Genomic DNA, 23,062 nt, shown 5'->3' on the forward strand with positions numbered 1-23,062 from the left:
ACACGACCATTAATTTCAATGGGGAAAAAGAGATGCTTCAGTCTCCTTGCAGCATTCCTGCGGTTCAATGTACAGCAGTAGGACCATTCATGATCAGCTAATTGCTGGTGGACCTGTTCCGTGAGTAGGGCTTTCCCAGTAGAATGCAGAGCAGACAACCTCTTTAATATTGATCGCTCAATGGGCAATGGTCATCAGATTTTGGAATATTCCTAGACTTTAACCAGCAGTAAATAATTGTATTCTCCGATACTATATTGATAAAAAGATTTAAGGAAAACAAGGACTAGTAAGTTAACATTGCAGGTGCCCTAAAAATGCTAAAATAAAGGGTACAATTGTGCCAACCACATGGCTCTCGGAATGTCAATAAAAAGGGTGGGACACAGCTTGCCACACATGCCATGCCCCACCCTACGGTAGCTCAGGTTTATTAGAAAAGACCTTTGAATTTTTCTTTTAAATATGGAATTGTTTGATTTTCTGGTTTCTGATAGACCATCTAGGCCGGGTTCACACGTAGCGTAAATACTGCAGATGCTCCGCAACGGATTATATTGTGTAAAATCCACCGCATAATACAGTAGCAGCAAAGTCGATGAGATTTGAAATCTCATTCACACGTTGTGTAAAAAAAAAGTTGAAAAACTTTCATAAATTGACCTGCGTTGCGTTTTTTTTAATCCGCATCATGTCAATTTATACTGTGGAATCGCTGGTTTTCTGTTGCGGGTTTTCCTCATTTAATGCAATCGGGAGGTAAAACCCGCAACAAAAAGCAGATGTTGCGATTTTGAGGCGGAAAAGCTGTGATTTCACCGCAAAAATCGCAACTCAGAAAGAAAAAAAAGATTATACTTACCCAGATCTCTCTGCTCCTGCGTCCAGCCCAGCCACCACAGATGACGATTCCTCCTAGTACAACTCCCAGCGTGACCTGAAAAAATATCTGATAATTTTCATAATTACAATATGCAGGATGGGAGCATGAGAGGCAACAGACCCATAAATTAAATTCAGACCCCAGACCAGTCTCCTTAATTAATGAATTACCTCTCCCCTGCTCCCATATTATCTACACTGTTGTGTGCAGGTAGCTAGCATCGGGACCTTTGTGTGCCGCTCCACCTCCCTGACTAAGCGGCTCGACGTAAGGCCTGTGGGCCTACTTAGGCTTTGGGACCCGGTCACAACGGCGACCTATGTGAACCTTGTGCCTACACCACTGCTTGTGCAGGATCAATATAGAGCCCCTTGGTCATCAACTACTCTTAGACAGTAGGAAAAAACTTTCCTGGTGGGTGAACCATTAAATCAGTTTATATGAGCTATGGAAACCATTAGTTTTGCTTCTTGCATGCAATCTAGTAGACCATAGGAGCACATTTGTTTTCATTTTAAGGTGGGAATGGACTCCATGTCTTCTAGGACCCCATATTTATCAGTCTTCCGAAGCGAAGACAGTTGAGGTGACATAGCTGTCCCATGTGATTGCTGCAGCCAATTACAGGCTGCAGCGGTCAAATGGGACAGCTAAGTCATGACATAGTTTGATCCCTTGTGATCGCTGCAGATTGTGATTGACTGCAGCGATCACATGGGACAGCTAAGTCATCTCACCTATTGGTTGGGGCACGTTGCAACGGAAGACCAGGTGAGGTGGTGAGTATGATAAATATATTTATATATTTTTTTTTAAATCTACTCTTCTTCCCTTTTTTTTTCTATAATCTGTAGAATAGCGTCCGGCCCTCCCAGGTGGCTGCAATTTGTGTGCAGCAAACCTCAAAAGTTTCGGCAAATCCAAATATTTGGGAAAAATCTAACTGAAGAAGATTCATGCCGAATCGGTTCACTCATCTCTTTTCTTAAGCCTTAATCCCCTTATTATATGTGTGGAAATTACCTGATAATCATTTTTTCTCACTGGTGGGTTAGTAATCTGCACTCTATAATTATACTGTGCTTGCTTTAATAGAATACTCAGCAGCCAATCTGAGGAGGCAGAGGGGCATGGGGAAGGAGAGAGCAGCAGCCTGAACCAATGATGATCACGCTATAGGGAAAAAGGGAACAAAGCACACATAGTGCATGAGCCTGTAAAATGTGAGAACAAATGGAAAAAAAGGGGTCATGTAAAGGATCTGCCAGGCACAGCTTCGGGGTTAACTCCCAGAACTAATCAGTCAGCACCTGAGAATACATCCCTGAGACTATATGTATAGATTATACTATACATATTCTTTTATTTTATAGAAGACGCTTATCTATTTTTTAACCCACGATCCTCATTTTGTATAACTTTTAATATGAATGAAAAACTGTTTTGTTTTTGTTTTTAAATGAATAATGTTTATACTTCACTGCCGTACCTTGCTCACACAATTGACCTCCTGACCTATAACCTAACCCGTTAGCGATCTCTAGGCCAGCTATAAATGCACAGTCACCATGAATAGACCCAACACTTGTACCTAACCTGACGAAGAGGCCGGTACGGCCTTGAAACACGTTGTTGTTGTTGTACAAATAAAAGCAATTTTCAGTACTGCTGCGCCCTCGGATATTCCATTTTTTATCCCCCTATCTCCTGAACCAATGATGAGACAGGAGGTGTGTTTTAGACTACCTCAGACTCCCTGTCAGAACTGTAGCCAAACTGTAGTCACAGATCACAGCTCTGTCCTAATTGAGCTAAAAAGCTGCCAAGGTGCAAGATCTGAGGAAGATAAATAGCTGGTAAGCATCACCCATAGTTACTGACTTACATATCATTTCCAAGCTCAGGACTGGACAGTCACTTTAAGTCTGTGCTGGTCAAGTCAACATCACAACCAAGCAGAACATGAACGAGCCACTTGGAATGCTGCCTAGGAAATACTACAACTTAATAGAGCGTTCTGGTCATAGATCTTATAGATAAGTCCCATAATTAATCATTTACAGATCCATGTTTCATCGTCCATTTCCTTAAAGGAACAGTGTCACCCAAAAAAAAAATTTCTATCAGTTTTATGTTAGGGTTTTATTAAAAACGTTTATATTTATTTGTGTGTTTGTGTGTTACTTTTTTCTATTTTTAAACTTTTTCTTCCCTATGGGGGCTGCCATTTTTTTTTCCATTTCTGTATGTGTCGATTAACGACACATACAGAAATGGAATACGGCAGCTCCAGTCCCATAGGGAATGCGAACGGGGCCCGTTCCATCCACTACGCCGCTCCCACACAGTCCAATTTGAAATGCGCGCCGTCCGGCGCCATTTTCCTGTGGACCGGAAGTCGCGGCCGGACAGTAAGATTACTACTTCCGGTCGCGGCTTCCGGACTTGTGCACATGGAGCAGCGGCAGCAGACGGAGCGGACGGACCAGAGCGGACGGACCGGAGGGAGCGGCGGCGACTGGAGCAGGTAAGTGATTTCTATGTATGTTCGTGTTTCAGTGTGTTTTACTAGTGTATGTAAACCTTCTACACTGTGTGTTAGCTCAAAAAATGGCGACACACAGTGTAGGAGGTTAGACCGTTCAAACCCCTCGTTTCTCCCGGCACTAGCCAGAATAAAGGAGGGGGGGATTCTGAGAGCTCACTAGAGCGAGGGATTTTTTCCCAATTTTGCAGCATAAAGCAATGTGGTTGCTTTACCACATGCAATGCTGCAATTTTGGGAATTGCTCCATCTAGTGACCAGTGCTGGGAAATATTATAAATTGAATCTAATTTATAATATTTCCTGACTCGTGAAAAAAATAAAAAAAATTCGAACAATGTTTAATCACCTACACACTAATTGTTTAACTAAAAAAAAAAAAACATGTTTTGCTGGCAACACATTCCCTTTAAGTATGGCTCAGTAATTGGAAATTCACCCAAGGCTAAAACAAATTCTCACGGATCCGGTCACTGCCAGTTACTCGAGTGGAAGGGACAAACGGCAGGAGTGTAGTCCCTTTATTGCAGTGCTACCACCCCCTTAACGTGTACTCTACAGACAGCGTTGGACTGAGTTTCCTTTGATCCACCAGAGGAAATTATTCTGGACCCCCTCCTTCATCTATACAGAACATGTGCTCGATCACTCGTGATTATATTGTCATTTTTGCTGCTATTGTTGCCCACACAGGACTATCAATAAGGTCTAATAGGTTTTTTTCTCTAAATAAACACATAAGAAATAGACCCTAGTGGCAAGTGATTGACTCCAAATTCATCTCCAAATGGAGTTTCGGCTGGACCTGTTGCATTACGACCCATTATTGACACAGAGCATGGGCCCACCAAGGGGTACGCTGGTGGGACCATCCAACCCTGTCTACAGAGTTACGAATGTTTCCCCTTTAATTTTTTGCCCATTTCTGGTCACCTTCTTTAAAGAGTTCAAGATTTTATCATTTCCCATACTGGATATGAGCCCTTATCGAAGTCTCTGCCAACCTTGGAGATCCTACTGCGATAGAATATGTATGAAGAGGTGAAAACAAGCACAGAATTTATGATGTTCTATAAATTAAGCACAAATAGTTGAGGAAATGAAAAGTTCTTTGGGAGGGGAAACTATTGTTAGTTAATGTATGACTAAACGATAACTCTCCAGAGAATTCTTTCTACGGCAATTCTTTAAACTTGACGTCCTGAATAAGTGAGCCAGGATAATGCAAAAACTTGTTTGACAAGTTTCCCTGCTGTTTTTGACCCACACCTATACTTCACTGTTCTTACCTTCTTCTTTTACCGTCACTCTCTCACACCCCTAGAGTACCTTACGGCATTTAACAACGGGGACTATGTAAAACGAGTCGAAAACTAATCAGACTGCATTTGGCTTTAGAACTGCTACAATTTCAATTGATGTTTTTGAAAATGGGGTTTCTTTTTGGAGTTTTGTGTCTACTTTTGGCTCTTACAGAAAAAGGTAAGTATATATTTGATTGTTTAGTTGCTAAATGTATTGTATATTTCTAGTTGTGAAAGGTACAGTATATAAGACCCGTATAACTCAATGTTAAGTAAACAGATGAACGTCTCCTGCTTTCAAGATGACCATCAAATATAGATAAACCAAAACAGGACCATTATGGTCACCTTGAGGTCACAGAGCAAAAACATTTTCCCAGAAACAGCACCATCCTTATCTAATGGCCGTGTTTGGCATTGCAGCTCAGAGCCATTCACTTTTTTGCTAATGTCATGTAATTCTTTTAAGGTATATGATGAAGAGATGGAGCTTGTATATTAAAAATAGATCTTTAATGTTGAATTTTATTTGTCATTTTTTTATTATAGGATATTGTATTTCCTGCCAGCAATGCGTGACATCCATGGTTGAGGACTGCAGCGGTGTCAGTAACATCTGCCCCACAGATTATGTTTGTGAAGCGAGGTACACCAACACTACAATAAGTAAGTCTTCATCATAGTCTTCATTTCTGCTTTTTTTTTTCTTTCTCTTCATCTTCCTCTCATTCCTCTACTTGCCCATCTTCTTACTACTCTTTCCCTTCCTCTTCCTTTTCTTCCCTTTCCTCTTCTCTCCCTTCTTATTTTTCTTGGCTGTCTTTCTCTGGTTTTCCATTTCTTTTTGTCTTTTTCTCCTTTGTCTTCCTCTATAATCTTTCTTCTTCCTCTGTTCCTCTCCTTTTGATTCCTCTTCTTTCTCTTACTGTCTTTTTCTTCTTACTGAGGTAGCCATCTTTATCTTGACTCTGATAACTTGCTGCAGCGTGATATCACACAACAAAAGCCATTGAAAAGTCATTGAAAAAGTCAAGATAAGGGATCTAGCTACTATGTATTTAATGCGTTAAAAGTCAAGATAAAGACGGCTACATTTGTATTTCCCATCCTCTTACTCTTCTTTTCCTTCCTCTTCTTCCTCTTACTTTTCTTGCTTGTTCTCTTGCTTTTTTTCCCTTCATCTTTGTCTTCTTCACCTTCCTCTTTCTCTATTATCCTTCATCCTCTCTTCCTCTTCTTATACTTCTCCTTCCTCTTCTTCCTCCTCTTCTTCTTTTTTTCTTCCTCTTCTTGCTTGTCCTCTTCCTCCTATTTCCCTTACACTTTGTCTTCTTCTACTTCCCCTATTATCCTTCTTCATCCTCTATTCCTCTTCTTTCCCTTCTCTTTCTTCTTCTTCTTCTTCTTCTTCTTCTTCTTCTTCCTCTATTATCCTTCTTCTTCCTCTGTTCCTCTTCCTCTTCTTCTTCTTCTTCTTTGTCTGTCCTCCTCCTCTTTCCCTTACTCTTTGTCTTCTTCTACCTCCTCTATTATCCTTCTTCCTCTGTTCCTCTTCTTTCTCTTTCTCTTCATCTTCTTCTTCCTCTTATTGCCTATCCTCTTCCTCCTCTTTCCCTTCTTGTACTTCCTCTATTATCCTTCTTCTTCCTCTGTTCCTCTCCTTTCTCTTCATCTTCTTCTTCCTATTATTGCCTGTCCTCCTCTTCTTTCCTTTCCTCTGTGTCTTCTTCTCCTTCCTCTTCCTCTTTTTTCCTTCATCTTCTTTCCCCTACTTCTTTTATCCTTTGTTCTGCTTTTCATAGATAAATCTCTACTGTCCCACTAAGGAAGGAATTCTACTGTATGTCCATTAAAGATGTCTGCCACTATTACACTTCTCTTTAAAAGGATTTTCCCACCTAAGCAAATTTTCTCAAGAAACCAACATAAAGGGTTTTGCCACCATGACCATTGGGACCACCAACACTCAAAAGAACTAAGTGACTCTGATTTCCTCATGCTCAAGGTGCAGCAAATGTATGAGATGCAGCATTCTTGATGGCATATAAACACTATTGATTTATGAGCCCATTTCCAATATCTGTTGTCAATGAAGGGAAGGGTAGGGTCTGACGGTCCTTACTACAGCCCCTCTGCCCTCTTCATTGACATGATTTAGACACCGTAAATAATGTCTGTATTTTTCCAATGGCTCTGGGAGAAGCAGCTACAGGGACTTTCATGTCTCCACAGCTGCACTTCCATATCGCCCAAATTATTCCAACTCATAACTATAGCTGGCCCCATTAGGAACGAGCACTCCCAAAAAAAATTTTTATTACATTGAAAACATAAATTCCCTAAAAAAACAACAAGCAAAGACTAAAGATAAACCTTCACATTAACAATTTTGACATTTATATTTTTTTTTAATTGAAGAGAGAAGATGTAAATTTATTTTTGCTGAATTTTTTTAATTGCTTTTGTTTCTATTTTCAATGCACAGGTGGAATAAGCACACAAATTTTCTCTAGATCATGTTCCCCACCAATTAATTGTAATGCAATCGGAAGCATGACCATTCCAGGCGGCACGATCCAGGCGAATGCTACCTGTTGCTACACTGACAACTGTGTCCCACCAGCTCCTACATGTAAGTGTCCGTAGGCTCAGCTCCGGAAATGGATAGAAACATAGCTACTGTATGACCCTAATTAACAGTATAGGGATGGACTGACAGGTTTCTAGAACCCCCAGGCTAGGATTAGTGATATCATCATACAGTTCTACCCAATGTGGGACACTCAGCCGAGTATTAAAGAGGGGCTGTCTGGTTTATGAGGGGCTGTTTAGTCACTTTTAGCTTGAGCAGCTGTGAAGAGTTCTGAGGGACTCGAGATGTTCATGTAAGACATGAAAGGCCCCTTGAATTCTCCATATAAAGCTTCAATGCTTCTCTAGTGGTACAAAAGAGCCGGACACAGTCTATTGGGTCCCAGGTTGATCTTGTTGGGTAACCCCATCCCACCCCACATGCAACTCACCATCACCTTATCTTCAGGAGACACTAAAATTAGAAAAGGGGTTCTGCAAACAGAAAAATCCTCATGGGCTATCAGAAGAAAGAAAAATTATCAAGAAGGTGTTTTAGGTAGGGGTCCAACTTTGGTTCCCGTCATTGGCATGGGGTGGGTGGAGATCTGCAACACCCTACACATTTGACCACTTGCCTGTCGTCTCAATCTGCCATTCATCATAAAGGGAAATGCAAAACGTTTCATTTTTTTTTCATCTTTGGTAAAAAAACGTTTTGCTCCCCTTTGAGTTAGGTCAATCAAACTTTCGTCTCCAAAGAATTTAGATGCAATGTGAAAAATTGATAGTCATAGTAAAATTGACTCTCTCTCGTACAGTAACAGCACTCAACAGTAATAACGCCAACTCTACAGTCAATGGAGTGAAATGTGGAAGCTGCGTGACAGTGGACTCTGATTGGTGTTATACTTCCGACACTATTAGTTGTAATGGAAATGAGATGGCGTGTATACTGCACACTACAAAAATCACAGGTAACAGCAATATTCTCATATTCAATGTTAACCCCATAATCTGCTATGCGATGGATTAGGGCTTCTCAATCTTTTTCTACTGGGGCCCCGCAATCGCATGCAGTCCATGTCAATAAGTATAAGATTAATGTAAACACTAGAGGAGGCAGTGATGTTACTAAGCCGGAGATTGGGGCAGATTTAGAAAGGTCTGTGCAGAATATATTAATTTCTGACTCCTAAACTGCACCGCATCAACAGCTGGTGGAGATAGATAGATAGATAGATAGATAGATAGATAGATAGATAGATAGATAGATAGATAGATAGATAGATAGATAGATAGATAGATAGATAGATAGATAGATAGATAGATAGATAGATAGATAATGTGGCCGGATAAAAAGACGATAAATGCTTTGATTGGTTTAACATCTGTCATTTGATTCTTTTTTTTTCCATTTATATGTTTGTTCTTTTCCACCAGGTCCACAAAGTGTTACGGTGGCTGTCCGGGGTTGCGCCACTCGTTCCCTCTGCAACTTTACCAGTCAGACCCTCAAGAATAGTGAATTCTCTGTAGAGAGCAATAATGTTTGCACCGATGGAAGCATTTCCCTAAATAGCGGCCTCCTGACCCCAATGATCGTGTTGTTTTTCTTAAGTAAAAATATTTGCAATTTTTTTTAACAATGTTTTTTATTTTTTGGAGTAAATAAAACCTTCCTTCATGAATGTATTCTCCATCATTTTTATTTAAATCCAGTATATTTCTGTACAATATTTATATTTGGAAGAATAAAACTTTAAGAAGTCTACAAACTGGTTTTATGTTTCAAATCTCTTGTGCATTTATTTAATTATTTAGATGTGGGTAATACTAATACCAGGATAACACATATGTAGCAGAGCTGAGTTTGTCCCCTGCTGCATATTGCAATGTGCTACTGTTTCTTTTCACATAGGACTGCATGCATACCTAATATATAAAATAAACTGTTCAATGGCAAATTGAGCTCCACCCTGCTTGTTCAGTGTCTACACAAAGCTTTCTCTGGTAATGTGAGAACTTACTAACATTTGGATCCCAAGTCACTGGACACTTTAAAGGGTTTGTCACATGTGGATAGCCCCTTTTTTAATAGAAGAAGCCAGACCCGCGGCAATCAGCTGTTATTGTGAGGTAAAGCCCCAGCTAGTCTCATATTTCCCCTGCACTGACCATTCAAATGAATTGCCATCCATGGAAAGAATGGACTTGTCAGCTCCGCCATAGCAGGATATGCTCTTACAAGGGACATAAAGGGGGTCCCAAGCCGGGAGGACTTGGCTTGTCTTGATGGGACAACCCCTTTAAGCCCTGCCCTGTTCTATGAGGAATGCACCCAAATTTCACATAGGTGCCCCTTTTGACACAAAATAGCATGAGATCCATTTTTTTGTAATTTTTTTTGGGACTGTTTGCACATTATAGGAATTGTAGCCTGTACACCAAGCACTTTAAAGTAAACTGAGGTAAGAAAACCCTACATTTCCCAGAATGCACTACAGCAGATTCCTTTGTGCTAAAGTGCTTTTAGGGGTGTGTCTGTCGACACAGTGCTGACTGATTCCAATAGCAGCCACCAGAATCTTGAGTTTAATTTTTTGAATCTGAAATGAAGCCGGAGAAATAGGAGGAAACCACCAAATCATGGGGAGAACATACAAGCTCCAAGCAGATTTTGGCCCAGAACATCAGTTTAACAAGACAACAAAGCTACCACTGAGAAATCCCCGTTCTCCCCAATGTGTCCGAATAGTGGGTGAAAAAAACCAATAAAAAAATGGTTGAGACTTACATAAGACAAGTTAGTTTGACCATCAGTAATCAATATTTTATATGACCTTATCCACCAACCAGAGGAGGACCATCAGAGATTATCAACAAGTAGAAGATAAGATGGGCCAAGAAGGATTTCCCAAATCTGTCATTGACCAAGACAAATTGACGGTTCCTTTTGATGTCTCTAAGGCAAACATTGTGACGTGGCAGTGCTTGCTCAAAGTTTATGTGGGCCCTTGGGTCATTGAGTCACAATAAGTATCATGCCTACCCAACCCTCTATGACCCACCCACTGACCCACTTCTTATTATCCACACCAAAACTTTTTGAAGTCTGAAAAGAAACTATGATACAGGGGGAAACCACCAAATTACGGGAGGAACCTCTTAGACCCACCACCAAGGGAATAGCTATAGCGGATGTAGAGGCAGCAGCCACATCCGGGTCCTGGTGCCTAGGGGGACCAAAGTCCCCAATATTATAAATAGCCTGTTACTGAATATGCATTGAGGCACAGGAGCTTAAACTTATGGCTCTGTCACCCATTGACCCGTTTATTCTTCTTCTAACCATATCCCACAACCCTACCCCCTTACAGTGGCAGATACTACACAGTATACCTGCCTGGTGGGATCTTGTACAGTAGTGTCTCCTCAATCCGGCATGGCCCTATCAGAGACTGCTTTACTGGATATTGTTTTAGAGGTGATGTCCATTTGGATTACCTCATTTAAGTAAAGCTAATTGGGGGTTGGGGGTCTCAGTGCCGGAAGTTCCTGGTATCTGAAAATATAAGTAGGGGATGAATGAACATTTTTCCTGCATCATTTTTGAATTCTGAATTTATAGTGATGCTGAAAAATAGTTGATTTGATAACTTCTGGCCAAAAAAAACATGACGATATACAGGGATCTTGTTTCTTCTCCTCGAGGCAAACACAATTTGATTGATGGTTCGCTCCTTTTTATAGAATGTAGTTGACATTAGAGGTAAACTAAATTTTTTGGGATTCTAAGTGACTGCACCCTGAGAAACATTTCATGTGTCGTTAGTCATGTTTGATGTCATTGTCAGAGTCATCCGGGTCCTCCACGCCTTAGCTGCTTATGTCACTATTCGAGAGAAATCGAGAATCTAGAAATGCAACCGTGAAGCCAGCCATTCCCAGCACTGAAGCCTCCAGATTACAATGTTTTTGGTCATTTTATCGCTATTCTCTCTTGTAATAAATGGTAAGTCTTCATACATTTCTATGTTTATAAGTAGCCTGTGTGTATCCATGCTGTAGACGAGGACATATATACAAGAATATAACTACTATAATACTGCTACTATATACAAGAATATAACTACTATAATACTGCCCCCTATACAAGAATATAACTACTATAATACTGCCCCATATACAAGAATATAACTACTATAATACTGCCCCCTATATACAAGAATATAACTACTATAATACTGCCCCCTATATACAAGAATATAACTACTATAATACTGCTACTATATACAAGAATATAACTCCTATAATACTGCCCCTATATACAAGAATATAACTACTATAATACTGCCCCCTATATACAAGAATATAACTACTATAATACTGCCCCCTATATACAAGAATATAACTACTATAATACTGCTCCTATTTACAAGAATATAACTACTATAATACTGCCCCCTATATACAAGAATATAACTACTATAATACTGCCCCCTATATACAAGAATATAACTACTATAATACTGCTACTATATACAAGAATATAACTCCTATAATACTGTCCCTATATATACAAGAATATAACTACTATAATACTGCCTCCTATATACAAGAATATAACTACTATAATACTGCCCCCTATATACAAGAATATAACTACTATAATACTGCCCCTTATATACAAGAATATAACTACTATAATACGGTCCCCTATATACAAGGATATAACTACTATAATGCTGCCTCCTATATACAAGAATAAAACAACTATAATACTGCCCCCTATATACAAGAATATAACTACTATAATACTGCCCCTATATACAAGAATATAACTACTATAATACTGCCCCCTATATACAAGAATATAACTACTATAATACTGCCCCTATATACAAGAATATAACTACTATGATACTGCACCATATATACAAGAATATAACTACTATAATACTGCCTCCTATATACAAGAATATAACTACTATAATACTGCCTCCTATATACAAGAATATAACTACTATAATACTGTCCCCTATATACAAGAATATAACTACTATAATACTGCTCCCTATATACAAGAATATAACTACTATAATACTGCCCCCTATATACAAGAATGTAACTACTATAATACTGCCTTCTATATACAAGAATATAACTACTATAATACTGCCACTATATACAAGAATATAACTACTATAATACTGCCCCTATATACAAGAATATAACTACTATAATACTGCCCCTATATACAAGAATATAACTACTATAATACTGCCCCTATATACAAAAATATAAATACTATAATACTGCTCCTATATACAAGAATATAACCACTACAATACTGCTCCTATATACAAGAATATAACTACTATAATACTGCCCCCTATATACAAGAATATAACTACTATAATACTGCCTCCTATATACAAGAATATAACTACTATAATATTGCCCCCTTTATACAAGAATATAACTACTATATACTGCTCCTGTATACAAGAATATAACTCCTATACTACTGTCCCTATATGCAAGAATATAAATACTATAATGCTGCCCCCTTTATACAAGAATATAACTACTATAATACTGCCCCTATATACAAGAATATAACTACTATAATACTGTTCCTATATACAAGAATATAACTACTATAATACTGCCCCCTATATACAAGAATATAGCTACTATAATACTGCCCCTATATACAAGAATATAACTATTATAATACTGCCCCCTATATACAAGAATATAACTACTATAATACTGCCCCTATATACAATAATACAACTACTATAATGCTGTTCCTATATACAAGAATATAACTACTATAATACTGCCCCCTATATACAAGAATATAACTACTATAATACTGCCCCTATATACAAGAATATAACTAATATAATACTGCCCCTATATACAAGAATATAACTGCTATAATACTGCTCCTATATACAAGAATATAACTACTATAATACTACCCCTATATACAAGAATATATCTACTATAATACAGCTCATATATACAAGAATATAACTACTATAATACTCCTCCTATATACAAGAATATAACTACTATAATACTGCCCCCTATATACAAGAATATAGCTACTATAATACTGCCCCTATATACAAGAATATAACTACTATAATACTGTCCCTATATACAAGAATATAACTGCTATAATGCTGCTCCTATATACAAGAATATAGCTACTATAATACTGCCCCCTATATACAAGAATATAACTACTATAATACTGCTCCTATATACAAGAATATAACTACTATAATACTGCCCCCTATATACAAGAATATAACTACTATAATACTGCCCCTATATACAATAATATAACTATTATAATACTGCTCCCTATATACAAGAATATAACTACTATAATACTGCTCCCTATATACAAGAATATAACTACTAGAATACTGCCCCCTATATACAAGAATATAACTACTATAAGGGCATGACCACACATGGCGGAATTCCTCCGCAACTGTCCGCATCGATGCCGCACAGAATCTGCGTTGCAGATTCTGCAGCGGATCTGCACAAAATGTGCAGTACATTGATGCGGACTAGCTGCTGCAGACTGCGGGAAAAGTGCTTCCCTTCTCCCTATCAGTGCAGGATAGAGAGAAGGGACAGCACTTTCCCTAGTGAAAGTAAAAGAATTTCATACTTACCGGCCGTTGTCTTGGTGACGCGTCCCTCTTTCGGCATCCAGCCCGACCTCCCTGGATGACGCGCCAGTCCATGTGACCGCTGCAGCCTGTGCTTGGCCTGTGATTGGCTGCAGCCGTCACTTACACTGAAACGTCATCCTGGGAGGCCGGACTGGAGACAGACGCAGGGAGTTCTCGGTAAGTATGAACTTATATGTTTTTTTACAGATACATGTATATTGGGATCGGTAGTCACTGTCCCGGGTGCAGAAACAGTTACTGCCGATCGCTTAACTCTTTCAGCACCCTGGACAGTGACTATTTACAGACGTCTCCTAGCAACGCTCCCGTCATTACGGGAGCCCCATTGACTTCCTCAGTCTGGCTGTAGACCTAGAAATACATAGGTCCAGCCAGAATGAAGAAATGTCATGGTAGTAAAAACAATACGCTCCGCAGCACACATAAGATCTGCGGACTTCATTGCGGAATTTTGACTCTCCATTGAAGTCAATGGAGAAATTCCGCCATGAGTCCGCAACCAGTCCGCCACTGCTCCGCAACAGACAGAGCATGCTGCGGACACCAAATTCCGCTCCGCAGCCTATGCTCCGCAGCGGAATTGTACGCATCGTGTAAACGAACACTGCTAAATTAAAGTGAAAGTCAATGGAGAAACGGCTCCGCTGCGGATTAACGCTGCGGAGTGTCCGCAGCGGAATTTAAGTGGAATTCCGCCATGTGTGAACCCGCCCTAATACTCCTCCTATATACAAGAATATAACTACTATAATACTGCCTCCTATATACAAGAATATAACTACTATAATACTGCTCCTTTATACAAGAATAGAACTACAATAATACTGCCCCCTATATACAAGAATATAACTACTATAATAATGCCCCTATATACAAGGGTATGTTCACACGCAGTGATCAAAAACGTCTGAAAAACATCTCCTGATTTTCAGACGTTTTTGTAGCAACTCGCGTTTTTCGCTGCGTATTTTACGGCTGTTTTTGGATCTGTTTTCAATGGAGTCAATGAAAAACGGCTCCAAAAACCTCCCAAGAAGTGACATGCACTTCTTCTTCGCGGGCGTCTTTTTCTGCGCCGTATTTTGACAGTGACGCGTAAAATTACACCTCGTGGGAACAGAACACTGTAAAACCCATTGCAAGCAATGGGTAGATGTTTGTAGGCGTATTAGGGGCATTTTTTCCGCCGTAATTCGAGGCGTGAAACACCCAAATTACATCTGAAAACACTGCGTGTGAACATAGCCTTATACTGTCCCTATATACAAGAATATAATTACTATAAAGGTATGTTCACAAGCAGTAGCAAAATACGTCTGAAATTACGGAGCTGTTTTCGCCTGAAAAGTATAATAGTAGTTATATTCTTGTACATAGGGGCAGTATTATAGTAGTTATATTCTTGTATATAGGGGCAGTATAATAGTAGTTATATTCTTGTACATAGGGGCAGTATTATAGTAGTTATATTCTTGTATATAGGAGCAGTATTATAGTAGTTATATTCTTGTATATAGGGGCAGTATAATAGTAGTTATATTCTTGTACATAGGGGCAGTATTATAGTAGTTATATTCTTGTATATAGGGGCAGTATAATAGTAGTTATATTCTTGTATATAGGGGTAGTATTATAGTAGTTATATTCTTGTATATAGGGGCAGTATAATAGTAGTTATATTCTTGTATATAGGGGCAGTATAATAGTAGTTATATTCTTGTACATAGGGGCAGTATTATAGTAGTTATATTCTTGTATATAGGGGCAGTATAATAGTAGTTATATTCTTGTACATAGGGGCAGTATTATAGTAGTTATATTCTTGTATATAGGGGCAGTATAATAGTAGTTATATTCTTGTATATAGGGGTAGTATTATAGTAGTTATATTCTTGTATATAGGGGCAGTATAATAGTAGTTATATTCTTGTACATAGGGGCAGTATTATAGTAGTTATATTCTTGTATATAGGGGCAGTATAATAGTAGTTATATTCTTGTACATAGGGGCAGTATTAGGGTATGTTCACACGGCGGGGGTCCGTAACGGCTGAAATTACGGGGATGTTTCAGCCTGAAAACATCCCCGTAATTTCAGCCGTACCGGCATGTGCAGGCGCTTGAACGCCGCGTCAATTACGCCGTAATTAGCGCTGCTATTCATTGGAGTCAATGAATAGCGGCTCCAATTACGGCCAAAGAAGTGACAGGTCACTTCTTCTACGCGGGCGTCAATTTACGCGCCGTCATTTGACAGCGGCGCGTAAATATACGCCTCGTGTGAACAGACAAATGTCTACCCATTGCTTTCAATGGGCAGATGTTTGTCAGCGCTATTGAGGCGCTATTTGCGGGCGTAATTCGGGGCAAAAACGCCCGATTTACGTCCGTAAATAGGCCGTGTGAACATACCCTTATAGTGCAATAAAATTCCCCAGACTGCAACGCTGGCACCTCCAGCTTTATTGCTGATGTTTTATGGAAGGTTTTTCCCCTATTGACTTTAATGTGAAACATTTAGATCCTAAATGAACATATGTTACACTTTATGGAGGAAATGTATTAAAACTGGCATAAATTACGCTAGTCTTAGTTTGCAGATAACTGGATTAGGATGTGCCTAATTTGTTAAGAGGCGCACGACCCTTAATAAATTAGCTTATCTCGGGCTGTCCGTGCACCTGTAAGAGAAATAGGTACCAATTAAGAGCTGGAATTGATTACTGCTATAATTAACACTTTTTTCTTGTGTCCCAATAATAGTCATTACGTAAGTCCGCAAGTGGCCATGCCCTTCCCACTAAGCCCTGGCTACTGGTTTTTAAAAGTGACTGAGGCGGTTTAAAAACTCAACACAATTATTTATTTATTTTTTGCAAAAACTGGCTTGAAGTGCCTAATAAATTGTCTTTTACATTTTTTTTTACACATTTCTTATTTTAATTAAATAAATATATTATTGCACCAAAAATCACTTTGACATTTGTACTAAAATCCAGTATGTTGGATGTAATACTTGGTGGGTTTTCTAGCGTAGGTCTCTCATTTCAGGGGTGGCAGTCAGCACACATAATGTACATAGTAGCTGTTGAATCTGTTTTAGGACTGTAGTGGCCTGTAGTGTAGTGATGTCTAGTAACAGGCAACACCTCTGGATCTCCTTAAAAGTTATGTCCACTTTGGATACTCTTTTGAGCACGTTCCCCTAAAAATAAGCAGATCCCTGGTGTCCTGCTGATTGGACTCTCAGCCATCAGCTGTGGGGCACCTAGCAGTAATTTTTAAGTTCCCCTGCAGCTCCCCCACGGGGTAAATGAAGTATTACACAGTTGCCACACAGTAGTCAAAGAAGGCTTATAGCAGTGACTATAGACAGATCACCAAAAGCACCAAAGCGTCAACATTTTTGCAACTTCTACAGCTCTAGGGCACAAACTGCTGCTCTAACTGGTGAGAAACTGTGCAGATGGAGTAGCAACCACAAGATTAATTTTAGAAGTTTTAGAATTGGCTTGAAAATGTGCCAACAACTTGGCAATGTGGCCATTATTCTGACCTGTAGCAATTACAAAAGGTTTTCCTTTCCTCTGACAGTTTTATATTACTTTACAGCCTGCCAAGATAAGAGTAATTTTACAGCTGAAGCTGCATACCAAGATTTTTATCAAGTTTATTTGCAAGTCCTACCAGGGACTGTTATTATTCAATGAAGAATGCATCAGCTGAGTTAAAATTACTGTAGAAGGTTTTCTAAGAAATGTCGTCCTGAAGTATTTCACATGTATAACTTTATATCACTCTTGCCAAACTAATCTAATCAGTTTCTATGAAGCGGTAATCTGTAGACTGGAGCGGGGTGAATAATTGGATGTCATATATCTTGATTTTCCCAAACCATTTGCTACTGTGCCACATAAAAGAGTAGTACATAAAATGAGAATCCTGGGACTGGAGGAAAAAGTGGGTAAGTAAAACAGAGGGTGGTTATTAATGGTACATCCTCGGATTGGGTCAGAAATACTAGTGGGGACCACAGGGGGCAGCATTGGACCTGATGCTATTCAAAATATTTATTAATGACCTTGTAGAGGGACAGTAAAATATAAATTTTTGCAGATGATACTAATTTGTGTAAAATAATTAGCACAAAGGGCGACAGGATAATTTTACAAATGGATCTGGAGAAGTTGGTGGCTTGGGCAGAGAAGTGGCAAATGCAGTTTAACCCTGATAAATATAAGGTTATACAATAGGGAAGGGGAAATATATGTCACCATTACATACTAAATGGGAAAATTCTGGGTAAAACTGACATGGAAAAAGACTTAGAAATAGTAGTTAACAGTATACTTTACTGCAGCAACCAGTGTCAGGCAGCTGCTGAAAAGGCAAATAAGATCATGCGGTGCATTAAAAGTATCTAGATGTATATGATGAGAACAAAACGTTACCACTTTATAAATCTCTAGTCAGACCGCACATGGAATTATGTGTACAGTTTTGGGCCCCAGTGCACAAGAAAGACACAGCAGAGCTTGAGCGGGTACGAACGTGGGCAACTAAAGTAATTAATGGAATGAGTGGACTACAGTACCCAAGAAGAATTATTAAAATGATGGTTATTTAATTTATAAACCTAACTGGGTGACCTAATAACAATGAATAAATATATCAAAGATCAGTACAGAATATTGATCATTATCCATTTATAACTGGGACTGTAACTATAACAAGAGTGCGACCACTACGTCTAGAGGAAGAAAGGATTCAACACAAACATAGAAGGGGATTCTTTATTGTAAAGGTAGTCACACCATGGAACTCTCTGCCATAGGAAGTTGGTAAATTCACTAAAAGAGTTTAAAAGGTGCCTGGATGACTTTCATGAGTGTAATAATATTACAAGTTACGGGCACTAGATTACTGGAGTTAGGATGTTGATCCAGGGATTTATTCGAATTGCCAGATTGGAGTTGGGAAGGAATATTTTTTCCTTACATAAGGAAAAATTGGCTTTTGCCTCATGGGGGGTTTTGCCTTCCTCTGGATCAACATTACAGGATAATAGGCTGAACTGGTTTGACTAATGTCTTTTTCAGGCTTACAAACTAATGTTACTATGTTACCATTTTTTGGACTATAATAGGCACCCAAGATTAGACAACAGAAAATAAGGAAAACAGATCAGTCTAGGAGATCTAGGGCAGTGGAGGGGTTCATGCAACCAGATTTAGTAATCTAGGACAGTGGAGGGATTAATTTCACCAGTCCTGGTGGTCTAGGGCAGTGAATGGTCTAATGCCACCATCCTTAGTAATGTGGGATAATGGAGGGGAAAATATTTGCTTCCCTGGTGGTCTAGGGTAACGGAAGGTTTAATCTATTTTTCCTTGATAGTCTAGGTTAGGGAAGGGGCTTATATTTCCTTCCCTGGTGGTCTAGGGTAATTGAAGGACTACATTTTTAGGGTAATAGAAGGGTGAATACATAGTGGTCTAGTGGTTTACTCACCACCTCAAACTTCAACAATGTGTCCTGCTGTGTCCTATCTTTTATAAGAAGTTTAACGTGGCTCATTGCATCACTCATTGCTCGAAAAGCGGTGGTGTTCATATTTGTTTTCCTGGTGGTCTAGGGGCAGAAAAGGCTGAATGCTCCTACATTGTGGTCTAGAAGAATGGTGGAGTTCATATTTGTTTCCCTGTTTCCCTGGTGGACTAGGGGTAGAAAAGACTGAATGTCCCTACCTTGATGGTGTGGAATAGTGATGGAGTTATTATTTGTTTCCATGGTGGTCTAGGGTAGAAAAAGGCTGAATATCCCTTCCTTGGTGGTCTATGATAAATAAAAGCTTAATGCCGCTTTCCTTGGTGGTCTAGAATAGTGGTGGGGCAATTTTTTTTTCCCCTGGTGGTCTGGGTCAATGAAAAGGATATTCCTTTCCTTGGTGGTATAAGGGTTAATATCTGGTGGTCTAGTGTTTTACTCACCACCACAGGCTCCAACGTGTCCAGCCGTGTCTTGTCTCTGACAGGAGTCTCAACTTGATGTCCTTTCTGGTATTTCACTCCAAATTTCTTATACAGACTGGACAAGTAAATTGTATTCAAGTAATACTCAATAGAAGGAGCCAAGGATAGAGGAGATGTGGGGGAGAAGATGTGTATTTCTATGAAGAATGGGTGACTTTGTGTCTAAGTGATGGCCCCATATTCGCCAAAAATGGCCGCTGTTCCTTAGCTCCTTCCTAAATCCAGCTACAAGATGGAGAGATAAAAAGCAAAACTGTCTGACATGGAAAAAAAAAACAGCTGTTATAAAGTGAAACGTGTTCTCAGCACCTCCAAAAATATTAGAAATCAAGGACCCCTTGAAGAAATCTTATGCAGCAGTTCAAGAACTGGGATGTATCTCTGTATAACAAGGCAGATTGTACAATCAAGTGAATGGCTTCAAAGTCAACTCCAAATTTGTCTGTCTTCTGCTGGACCTTTGGGCTTGTTGTTGTGCCAGAACCTGGCCCCTTGGAGGATCCTCTGATACACATGTGGGCCACTCCGATTCTGCACTTTACAGGATGTCTCCTCTTTTTCTCCTTAGGTAACTCCATGTCTTGCATTTCCTGCTTCAATGGGAACGAAACAAATTGTTCCGGCGGCAGCATGGCCTGTCCTGAGAATAACGAGTGCTTATCTCTGTACATGAAGATTACAATTAGTAAGTTTAATTTTAAATAAATCACCTAAAATTAATGAAATCAAATTTTATAAATTTTTTATTGCTAAAAATTGGCTTCAAAATATACTAATTTCAGATGGAAGCATTCATTTGTACAAATACTTTTAAGGAGATAATTATTAATAATTTCACTTTGACCACTAGATGTCAGCACATGCACTGACTGGTAAACTATGCTCAGCTCACTCTATGGCTGCTGTGAAGAAGGAGCCATCAGTAATAAGCAGATGTTACAGGCTTCTATTGATAATATGTTTTATAAGTAATACATTTGAGTTTGATGTATTTCAGATGGGTCAACTGCAAAAAACTTCTTCAGATCTTGTGCACCCAAGAATCAGTGCAACATAACTGGAAGCAGTAGTTTCCCAGGTGGTACATTAGAGATGGCTGCCAATTGTTGTTTGGAAACGGATAGGTGTACTCCTGATGAACCAAAATGTAAGTATGGATATTGGCATATAAAGGATAGATAGATAGATAGATAGATAGATAGATAGATAGATAGATAGATAGATAGATAGATAGATAGATAGATAGATAGATAGATAGATAGATAGATAGATAGATAGATAATAGATAGATAGATAGATAGATAGATAGATAGATAGATAGATAGATAGATAGATAGATAGATAGATAGATAGATAGATAGCGACAGCACTCTGCAAAACACCAATGCCACCTAAACACTATATATACATAAATATTGCATAGTTTCTAAGCGAACATTTTGATCAAATTGTGTGAGCCCACCCGCCATGACAAGGCGACCGCATCTATAAGGTGGGGGTCCCTATACTACTCATACACCCAGTTCTGGGACTAAACCTACATAAATTTGGGGATGGTAGGAACCAGCATTTGACTAATTAAAATCACCAAGGGTAGAATGGGAGGAGCGCAAGATTAAAAATGGAGGCAGTCACTAACCCCACATATATATACAGTACACAAAAAACAAAAGAGTTTGATCAGCAATTATTAGCAAAATAAAAAAAATGTGTATACAGGTGCAAAAACGCCTGTGACTGCAAAACAATACACAAGAAAATGGCGACAACACCCTGCGAACACCAATGCCACCAAAAACACTATATAAATAAATATGCATTACTGCTGAATCTACTTACAATAGGGAGTTTGTTGGAATGTGCTGATTCAACTCTCTTGTTTCTTGTGTACTGTATATATGTGGGGTTAATGAATGCCTCCATTTTTGATCTTGCACTCCTCCCATTCTGCCCTGGGTGATTTTAATTAGTCTTATGCTGGTTCCTACCATCCCCAAGTATATGTAGGCTTAGTCACAGAACGAAATGTATGTTCAGTGTACTGACCCACCTTATAAGTGGGGTTGCCTTGTCATGGCGGGTGGGCTCATACAATTTGATCAAAATGTGTGCTAAGAAACCTCACTATTGTAAGTAGATTCAGCAGCAATGCAAATTTATTTATATATAGTTTTAAACGGACAGGCAGTAATACACTGCAATACAAAAGTATTGCAGTGTATTATAATAGCGATCGGAGGATAGGGAAGTCCCCTAGTGGGACTAGTAAAAAAGAAAAAAAAGTTTAATAAAGTTAATAAAAAAAAAAAAGTGAAAAAAAAAATGAAAAACCCAGCTTTTTTCCCCTTACAAAATGCTTTACTATTAAAAAAAACTACAATAAAGCAGAAAAGTTACACATATTTGGTATCGCCGCGTCCGTAACGACCCCGACTATAAAGCTGTTACATTATTTAACCTGCACTGTGAACGCCGTAAAAAATAAAATAAAACACAATGGAAAAATTGCTGTTTTCTGTTAATCCTGACTTAAAAAAAATGTGATAAAAAGTGATCAAAAAGTCGCATCTACTCTCAAATGGTACCAATAAAAACTGCAAGTCGTCCCGCAAAAAACAAGACCTTATACAGCTATGCCGACGCAAAAATAAAAAAGTTACAGCTCTTCGAATGTGACAATGGAAAAATCTAAAAAATGGCTTGGACATTAGGGCCCAGAATGCCAGCAGAGGGAAGGGGTTAAACATACAGTAAAAAAAATCCTCTAAAGAAAGGGCTGGTTCTCTTAAATTGAGCAAATTTTTGATAGAAAAAAATCCATTATGTTACATTATGGGGGACATCGAAACGGGCCCCAATTAGGATCCAAGGAGAAATTTTGGTTTTGTATTTCATCAAATATAAAATGGGAGGTACTTACTAATGTGAAAGAATATTCAAGAAGTAGTCATTGTTGTGATCCCCTTAAAGGATGTGTATATTTTTGCAGCCCTTTCTTA

The sequence above is a fragment of the Rhinoderma darwinii genome, chromosome 10, assembly GCF_050947455.1.
Source record: "Rhinoderma darwinii isolate aRhiDar2 chromosome 10, aRhiDar2.hap1, whole genome shotgun sequence".
In the NCBI taxonomy this organism is placed as follows: domain Eukaryota; kingdom Metazoa; phylum Chordata; class Amphibia; order Anura; family Rhinodermatidae; genus Rhinoderma; species Rhinoderma darwinii.